Raw genomic sequence first — 10,000 nt, 5'->3', positions numbered from 1 at the left:
CGTGTTTCAATAATTTTTAGGAGGGTTCTCGTTATAATTCACACAAACACACACACACACATTCGCACACACACACACACACGCATACACACACACACACACACACACACACACACACACACACACACACATACACACACAAACACACACAAACACACACACACACACACACACACACACACACACACACACACACACACACACACACACACACACACACACACACACACACACACACTAATACACATACCCACATACATATATGCCTACACACACACCCACGTACATACACAGGCACATATACATAAATACACACACACATGCACACACATACATGCACACACACACGCGCAAACAAATACACATATACACATACACACATAAACAATCAAACAAACAAACCTACTTCACGAACAAACAAAAAAAAAGTTAGTCAAACACCTCTTCCCTATGAACCCCATTGTCCTTCGCATCAACGGCCGATCGGGTTAAGGTTTCAAACACGTTATAGCGAGTTCGAATCTCTCTATGGAATTCCATTTGAAAGACCTGAACAGTTGTAAACTAAAACAAACATTTTTTTTTTCTTTTTTCAAATTGGAAGCGCCCATAGTCGAGGGTTAGGTTTGAAGTTGCATGAATTGTTAGGCAATATGCACTGCATGTCTCTCTCGTCACGTCTTTTTGCACTGCTTGTCTCTCTCTCGTCACGTCTTTTTGCACTGCTTGTCTCTCTCGTCACGTCTTTTTGCACTGCTTGTCTCTCTCTCGTCACGTCTTTTTGCACTGCATGTCTCTCTCTCTCGTCACGTCTTTTTGCACTGCTTGTCTCTCTCTCGTCACGTCTTTTTGCACTGCTTGTCTCTCTCGTCACGTCTTTTAGCACTGCTTGTCTCTCTATCGTCACGTCTTTTTGCACTGCATGTCTCTCTCTCTCGTCACGTCTTTTTGCACTGCTTGTCTCTCTCGTCACGTCTTTTTGCACTGCTTGTCTCTCTCGTCACGTCTTTTTGCACTGCATGTCTCTCTCGTCACGTCTTTTTGCACTGCTTGTCTCTCTCGTCACGTCTTTTTGCACAGCTTGTCTCTCTCGTCACATCTTTTTGCACTGCTTTTCTCTCTCGTCACGTCTTTTTGCACTGCTTGTCTCTCTCGTCACGTCTTTTTGCACTGCTTGTCTCTCTCGTCACGTCTTTTTGCACTGCTTGTCTCTCTCGTCACGTCTTTTTGCACTGCTTGTCTCTCTCGTCACGTCTTTTTGCACTGTTTTGGCCCTCTCGTCACGTCTTTTGCACTGTTTTGTTCCCTCTGTCACGTCTTTTTGCACTGCTTGTCTTCTCTCGTCACGTCTTTTGCACTGCCGTTTCCCGTCACGTCTTTTTGCACTGCTTGTCTCTCTCTCGTCACGTCTTTTTGCACTGCATGTCTCTCTCTCTCGTCACGTCTTTTTGCACTGCTTGTCTCTCTCGTCACGTCTTTTTGCACTGCTTGTCTCTCTCGTCACGTCTTTTTGCACTGCATGTCTCTCTCGTCACGTCTTTTTGCACTGCATGTCTCTCTCGTCACGTCTTTTTGCACAGCTTGTCTCTCTCGTCACATCTTTTTGCACTGCTTTTCTCTCTCGTCACGTCTTTTTGCACTGCTTGTCTCTCTCGTCACTACTCCCGCACCGCTTTGTCTCTCTCGTCACGTCTTTTTGCACGTTTGTTCTCCTCGTCACGTCTTTTGCACCGCTTGCCTCCGTCACGTCTTTTGCACTGCTTGTCTTCTGTCACGTCTTTTGCACTGCTTGTCTCTCTCGTCACGTCTTTTGCACTGATTGTCTCTCTCGCTCACGTCTTTTTTGTGACTGTTTATCCTCTCTCGTCACGTCTTTTTGCACCTGTATTGTCTCTCTCTGTCACGTCTTTTTGCACCTGCTTGTCTCTCTTGTCAGCGTCTTTTGCACTGTTGTCTCTTCTGTCACGTCTTTTAATCTTCGTTTGTCTCTGTCACGTCTTTTTGCACTGCTTGTCTCTCCTCGTCACGCGTCTTTTTGTACCGCGGTTTATCTCTCTCGTCACGCTTTTTGCACTGCTTGTCTCTCTCGTCACGTCTTTTTGCACTGTTTGTCTCTCTCGTCATCACGTCTTTTTGCACTGCTTGTTCTCTCTCGTCACGTCTTTTTGCACGCGCTTTCGTCACGTCTTTTTGCACTGCTTGTCTCTCTCGTCACGTCTTTTTGCACTGCTTGTCTCTCTCGTCACGTCTTTTTGCACTGCTTGTCTCTCTCGTCACGTCTTTTTGCACTGCTTGTCTCTCTCTCGTCACGTCTTTTTGCACTGCTTGTCTCTCTCGTCACCGTCTTTTACCGCTTGTCTCTTCCTAGTCACGTCTTTTGCACTGCTTGTCTCTCTCGTCACTGTCTTTTTTGCACTGCTTGTCTCTCTCGTCACGTCTTTTTGCACTGCTTGGTCTCTTCCGTCACGTCTTTTGGTATCGTTTGTCTCTCTCGTCACGTCTTCTTTGCACTGCATGTCTCTCTCGTCACGTCTTTTGCACTGCTTGTCTCTCTCGTCACGTCTTTTGCACAGCTTGTCTCTCTCGTCACATCTTTTGCACTGCTTTTCTCTCTCGTCACGTTCCTTTTGCACTGTTGTCTCTCTCGTCACGTCTTTTGTACCGTTTGCCCTCTCGTCACGTCTTTTTGCACTGCTTGTCTCTCTCGTCACGTCTTTTTGCACTGCTTGTCTCTCTCTCTCGTTCACGTCTTTTTGCACTGCTTGTCTCTCTCGTTCACGTCTTTTTGCACTGATTGTCTCTCTCGTCACGTCTTTTTGCACTGCTTGTCTCTCTCGTCACGTCTTTTTGCACTGCTTGTCTCTCTCGTCACGTCTTTTTGCACTGCTTGTCTCTCTCGTCACGTCTTTTTGCACTGCTTGTCTCTCTCCTCACGTCTTTTGCACTCCGCTTGTCTCTCGTCACGTTCTTTTTGCACTGCATGTCTCTCTCTTCCTGTCACGTCTTTTGCACTGCTTGTCTCTCTCGTCACGTCTTTTTGCACTGCTTGGTTCCTCTCGTCACGTCTTTTTGCACTGCTTGTCTCTCTCGTCGCGTCTCTTTGCACTGCTTGTCTCTCTCGTCACGTCTTTTTGCACTGCTTGTCTCTCTCGTCACGTCTTTTTGCACTGCTTGTCTCTCTCGTCACGTCTTTTTGCACTGCTTGTCTCTCTCGTCACGTCTTTTTGCACTGCTTGTCTCTCTCGTCACGTCTTTTTGCACTGCTTGTCTCTCTCGTCACGTCTTTTTGCACTGCATGTCTCTCTCGTCACGTCTTTTTGCACTGCTTGTCTCTCTCGTCACGTCTTTTTGCACTGCTTGTCTCTCTCGTCACGTCTTTTTGCACTGCTTGTCTCTCTCGTCACGTCTTTTTGCACTGCTTGTCTCTCTCGTCACGTCTTTTTGCACTGCATGTCTCTCTCGTCACGTCTTTTTGCACTGCTTGTCTCTCTCGTCACGTCTTTTTGCACTGCTTGTCTCTCTCGTCACGTCTTTTTGCACTGCTTGTCTCTCTCGTCACGTCTTTTTGCACTGCTTGTCTCTCTCGTCACGTCTTTTTGCACTGCATGTCTCTCTCGTCACGTCTTTTTGCACTGCTTGTCTCTCTCGTCACGTCTTTTTGCACTGCTTGTCTCTCTCGTCACGTCTTTTTGCACTGCTTGTCTCTCTCGTCACGTCTTTTTGCACTGCTTGTCTCTCTCGTCACGTCTTTTTGCACTGCATGTCTCTCTCGTCACGTCTTTTTGCACTGCTTGGTTCTCTCGTCACGTCTTTTTGCATCTGCTTGTCTCTCTCGTCACGTCTTTTTGCACTGCTTGTCTCTCTCGTCACGTCTTTTTGCACTGCTTGTCTCTCTCGTCACGTCTTTTTGCACTGCATGTCTCTCTCGTCACGTCTTTTTGCACTGCTTGTCTCTCTCGTTCACGTCTTCTTGCACTGCTTGTCTCTCTCGTCACGTCTTTTTGCACTGCATGTCTCTCTCGTCACGTCTTTTTGCACTGCTTGTCTCTCTCGTCACGTCTTTTTGCACTGCTTGTCTCTCTCGTCACGTCTTTTTGCACTGCTTGTCTCTCTCTCGTCACGTCTTTTTGCACTGATTGTCTCTCTCTCGTCACGTCTTTTTGCACTGCTTGTCTCTCTCTCGTCACGTCTTTTTGCACTGCATGTCTCTCGTCACGTCTTTTTGCACTGCTTGTCTCTCTCGTCACGTCTTTTTGCACTGCTTGTCTCTCTCGTCACGTCTTTTTGCACTGCTTGTCTCTCTCGTCACGTCTTTTTGCACTGCTTGTCTCTCTCGTCACGTCTTTTTGCACTGCTTGTCTCTCTCGTCACGTCTTTTTGCACTGCTTGTCTCTCTCGTCGCGTCTTTTTGCACTGCTTGTCTCTCTCGTCACGTCTTTTTGCACTGCTTGTCTCTCTCGTCACGTCTTTTTGCACTGCTTGTCTCTCTCGTCCCGTCTTTTTGCACTGCTTGTCTCTCTCGTCGCGTCTTTTTGCACTGCTTGTCTCTCTCGTCACGTCTTTTTGCACTGCTTGTCTCTCTCGTCACGTCTTTTTGCACTGCTTGCCTCTCTCGTCACGTCTTTTTGCACTGCTCGTCTCTCTCGTCACGTCTTTTTGCACTGCTTGTCTCTCTCGTTCACGTCTTCTTGCACTGCTTGTCTCTCTCGTCACGTCTTTTTTTAATTGCATGTCTTCCCTGTCACGTCTTTTTGCACTGCTTGTCTCTCTCGTCACGTCTTTTGCACTGCGCTTTCGTCACGTCTTTTTGCACTGCTTGTCTCTCTCGTCACGTCTTTTTGCACTGCTTGTCTCTCTCGTCACGTCTTTTTGCACTGCTTGTCTCTCTCTCGTCACGTCTTTTTGCACTGCATGTCTCTCTCTCTCGTCACGTCTTTTTGCACTGCTTGTCTCTCTCGTCACGTCTTTTTGCACTGCTTGTCTCTCTCGTCACGTCTTTTTGCACTGCATGTCTCTCTCGTCACGTCTTGCACTGCTTGTCTCTCCTGTCGTCTTTTTGTACCGTTTTTGGTCTCTCTCGTCCTGTCTTTTGCACTGCTTGTCTCTCTCGTCGTCTTTTTGCACTGCTTGTCTCTCTCGTCGCGTCTTTTGCACTGCTTGTCTTCCTCTCGTCACGTCTTTTGCACTGCTTGTCTCTCTCGTCACGTCTTTTGCACTTGCTTGTCTCTCTGTCACGTCTTTTTGCACTGCTTTGCTCCCGTCACGTCTTTTTGCACTGCTTGTCTCTCTCGTCACGTCTTTTGCACTGCTTGTCTCTCTCGTCACGTCTTTTGCACTGCATGTCTTCTCTCGTCCCGTCTTTTTGCACTGCTTGTCTCTCTCGTCGCGTCTTTTTGCACTGCTTGTCTCTTCCTCGTCGCGTCTTTTGCACTGCTTGTCTCTCTCGTCGTCTTTTGCACTGCATGTCTCTCTCTCGTCCTGTCTTTTTTGTAATTGCTTGTCTCTTCCTTGCCGCGTCTCTTTGCACTGCTTGTCTCTCTCGTCACGTCTTTTTGCACTGCATGTCTCTCTCGTCCCGTTCTTTGCACTGCTTTGTCTCTCTCGTCGCGTCTTTTTGCACTGCTTGTCTCTCTCGTCGCGTCTTTTGCACTGCTTGCTCCTCTCGTCACGTCTTTTTGCACTGCATGCTCTCTCGTCCTGTCTTTTTGCACTGCTTGTCTCTCTCGTCACGTCTTTTTGCACTGCTTGTCTCTCTCGTCGCGTCTTTTTGCACTGCTTGTCTCTCTCGTCACGTCTTTTTGCACTGCTTGTCTCTCTCGTCACGTCTTTTTGCACTGCTTGTCTCTCTCGTCCCGTCTTTTTGCACTGCTTGTCTCTCTCGTCGCGTCTTTTTGCACTGCTTGTCTCTCTCGTCACGTCTTTTTGCACTGCTTGTCTCTCTCGTCACGTCTTTTTGCACTGCTTGTCTCTCTCGTCACGTCTTTTTGCACTGCATGTCTCTCTCGTCCCGTCTTTTTGCACTGCTTGTCTCTCTCGTCGCGTCTTTTTGCACTGCTTGTCTCTCTCGTCGCGTCTTTTTGCACTGCTTGTCTCTCTCGTCACGTCTTTTTGCACTGCATGTCTCTCTCGTCCCGTCTTTTTGCACTGCTTGTCTCTCTCGTCGCGTCTCTTTGCACTGCTTGTCTCTCTCGTCACGTCTTTTTGCACTGCATGTCTCTCTCGTCCCGTCTTTTTGCACTGCTTGTCTCTCTCGTCGCGTCTTTTTGCACTGCTTGTCTCTCTCGTCGCGTCTTTTTGCACTGCTTGTCTCTCTCGTCACGTCTTTTTGCACTGCATGTCTCTCTCGTCCCGTCTTTTTGCACTGCTTGTCTCTCTCGTCACGTCTTTTTGCACTGCTTGTCTCTCTCGTCGCGTCTTTTTGCACTGCTTGTCTCTCTCGTCACGTCTTTTTGCACTGCTTGTCTCTCTCGTCACGTCTTTTTGCACTGCTTGTATTTTGGGCTGCATGCTTTGTGTGTTTACATTAACCCTTAAACTTAGATTTTTTATACATATTCGAATGAAAAGCAGAAACCAGAAAATTATGATACAAAAAAATCTTGTACATCTGAATATATTATTCTGTGTATGTGATGTGCAAATATTTTTTATCGTTATTATTTGATCTAATAAATGAGCATAAAAAAGACAAATTATAAATAAACTTTGGTAGTGATAATAATAATGATGAAATAGTAATGATAATAGAAATAATGATAATAGTAATGATGATATTAATAACAGTAATAGTAATGTTGATAATAATAACAATAAGAATGATAATGGTTATGATAATGAAAATGATGATAAAAATAATGATGATAAACATTATATTGTTAATGATAATAATAACAAAAATAACAATGATTATAATAACATTAATGATAATAGTGATGATAATAATAACAACGACAACAATCATAATGATATTTTTTATTCTCATTTTTATTATTATCATAATTATGATCATGATGAATATGATTATCAGTGATGGTAATTTTTTGCCACTTTGCCATTTTATCAAGAATATCAGGATTATTGCCTTTTCCATTCTTATCCTTATTAGTAGTTTATAAGTATCATTAATAGCTACATTATCATCATTGCTGTTATTTCTTATAAGCATTAATATCAGTATTATTACTGATGTTATAATTATCATAAATATCACTATTGCTATTAGTTTTTTATCATTATTATCACTATTATTGCTATCATATTGTTATTATTATTATCATTATTATTATCATTATTATCATTATTATCATTATTATCATCATTGCTACAATTATTATTATTTCAGATACCATTATCATTGTTACCATTATTATCATTTCATTATAACCATCTCCGACATGACACATTGCCAATGTGTCGATATTCAATATACATCATCATCATTATCACAGTATCAAGATTACATTATCATATACATTTCATATAATTACATGATCTCAATCAATAAAAATCAATAGGCATTACATCTTACAAGAATAATTAGTAAAAATAATCAACTGCATTTATTTTTTTCTTTCTTTCTCTTCATTGATTAGACGATGTACTGTTTTATTTTACACCTACAAAAAGAAAAAGACATGAAACTGTAAGATAAAAGTGATAAAATCGGGAACTCATAGAAATTCCCAAGAAAAGTCTTTATAAGTAAGCCCCCTCTCCCCTCCCCCCTACACCCTTCCCCCTTTGCACCCCCACCCCACTCCCCCACCCCATCGCCCCTCTACCTCCTCCCCACCCTCCCCCATACCTTTCCCCCGTACTCCCTCCCTCCCCCACCCCCTGAACCTTCCCCCACCCCAGACCCCCAGAACCTTCCTCTTCCATCTCCCCTCCCCCCACCCTCAGACCTTCCTCTCAACCTGTTCCCCAACATCCTTCCTTCCCTCTCTTCCACCGTTCCCTCCCTCCCCCCACCCCTGAGCCTTCCCCACCCCATCCCCCAGAACCTTCCTTTTCCCCCCTCCTCTCTCCACCGTCACCCTCCCTCCCCCCACCCCTCAACCTCTCCCCACTCCCACCCTAGAACTCACTTCCCCCTCTCCCCTCCACTGTCCCCTCCCCTTCCCCCCCCTCCCTCCCCTCACTCCCTGAACTATCCCTTCCCCCCCACCCCCCACCCCCCGCTCTCTCCCCTAGGGTCGAACAGATGGGATACTTAAAGATAATCGATATCTGGGTTATCACTTCTTCCCACCTGGAGCGAGGAGGCACGAGGGGGCATTCCTAATAAATCAGGGTCTTCCTTCTACCATCGGTGTGGGGCATTGGGGCATGAGGAGGGGTATGGAAGGGCGCGGTGGGTATGTCCATGGCGTAGATGAGGAGAAGGGCATCATTAATCTTCATCTTACCCCCTCCCCTCTTCCCCTCCTTCTAGTCTTCCCCACTTCTCTCCTTCCCTCCTTCTTTCCTCCTCCTCTTCCCCCTTCATTCCTTCCCTGCTTTCCCCTCTTCCCTCCTTCTCCCTCTCCTCCTACCTGCCTCCTTTCCCCTCCCCTCAATCCCTCCTTCCCATTCCTCCCTTCCCCCTTCCCTCCTTTCCCTTCCTCCCTTCCCTCCTCTCCCCCCCATCCTCCTTTCTCCTTTCCCCTTTCCTCTCTCCCTTCTCTCCTCCCCCCTTCCCTCTTTCCCCTTTCCCTCCTTCTCCTTTTCCCTCCTCCTTCCTCTCCTTACCCTTCCCCTCTCCCTCTCCTGCTCACCTTCTCCCCCTCCCCTCCTCCCTCCTTCCCCTCCTTCCTCCTTCCCCCCTTCCCCTCTTCCCTCCTCCCCATCTCTCCCGGATTCACGATCCGAGGAGGAAGGTGGCGTTGAGAGGAGGGAATAATTATCGAAATTTATTGAAAGGAGGGGGAAGGGAGTAAAGCCGGGGAGAACGCTGGGCGAGTGGTATCAGTTTGAGAGAGGAGGGGGGGGAGGGAGAAAGTGAGGAGAGGAGGAAGGAGGAGGGGGAAAGAGAGAGGGTGAGAGAGAGGGGGAGGGTGAGAGGAGGAGGGGGAGGGGAGGAATGTGAGAGAGGAGGGGGGAGGGGGAGAGAGAGGGAGGAGGGGAAGGAGAGAGGAGGGGGGAGGGGAGTGGGAGAGAGGAGGGGGGAGGGGAGAGAGGGAGGAGAGGAGGATGAAGGAGGGGGAGGATGGATGGGAATGGTGGAGAGAGGAGGGAGGAGAGGGTGGAGAGAAGGAGGGAGGAGTGGTGGGAGAGAAGGGAGGAGGAGGTGGAGGAATGGTGAGAGAGTGAGAGAGGAGGGGAGGGGGAGGAGAGGAGGGAAGGGGGTGGGAATGTGGAAGAGAGGACGGGGGGAGGAAGAAGAGAGGGGGAGAGAGGGGAGAGAGGAGGGGGGAGGGTGAGAGAGGAAGGGGAGGGATGGGAATGTGAGAGAGGAGGGAGGGAATGTGAGAGAGGAGGGGAGGGGGAAGGGGGAGAGGAGAGGGAGAAGGTGAGAGAGGAGGGGGAAGGGAGGGGGAGAGAGGGGGGGAGAGGAGGGTGAGAGAGGAGGGGGAGATAGGAGGGAGAAAGAGGTGGGAAGGGGGGATGGAAGGTGAGAGAGGGAGATAGGGAGGAGGATGGGAGGGAGAGAGAGGAGGGAAGGGAGAGAGGAAGGGGGAGGGGGAAGATGGTAGGGAGAAAGACAGACAAAGACAGAAAATGAGAGAAGGCGAAGAAATAAAGCGAGAGAAAGACAAAGAGTAGAAAGAGAGAGTAAATGAGAGAAAGCGAGAGAGGGAGATAGGAGAGAGAAAGAGGTGGAAGAAGGGAAAGGAAGGTGAGAGAGGGAGATAGAGGAGAGATGGGAGGAGAGAAAGAGGGAGGAAGATAAGAGGAGAGATGGTAGGGAGAAAGACAGACAAGGAGAGGAAAGAGAGAAGTAAAAGAAAAAAGCGAGAGAAAGACAAAGAGAGAGAGAGAGTAAATGAGAGAAGAGAGAGAGAGAGAGAGTAAAAAAAGA

Source organism: Penaeus vannamei, chromosome 4 (assembly GCF_042767895.1).
Source record: "Penaeus vannamei isolate JL-2024 chromosome 4, ASM4276789v1, whole genome shotgun sequence".
Taxonomy (NCBI): domain Eukaryota; kingdom Metazoa; phylum Arthropoda; class Malacostraca; order Decapoda; family Penaeidae; genus Penaeus; species Penaeus vannamei.
The sequence above is the reverse complement of the archived record's forward strand: the minus strand, read 5'-3'. Positions refer to the sequence as shown.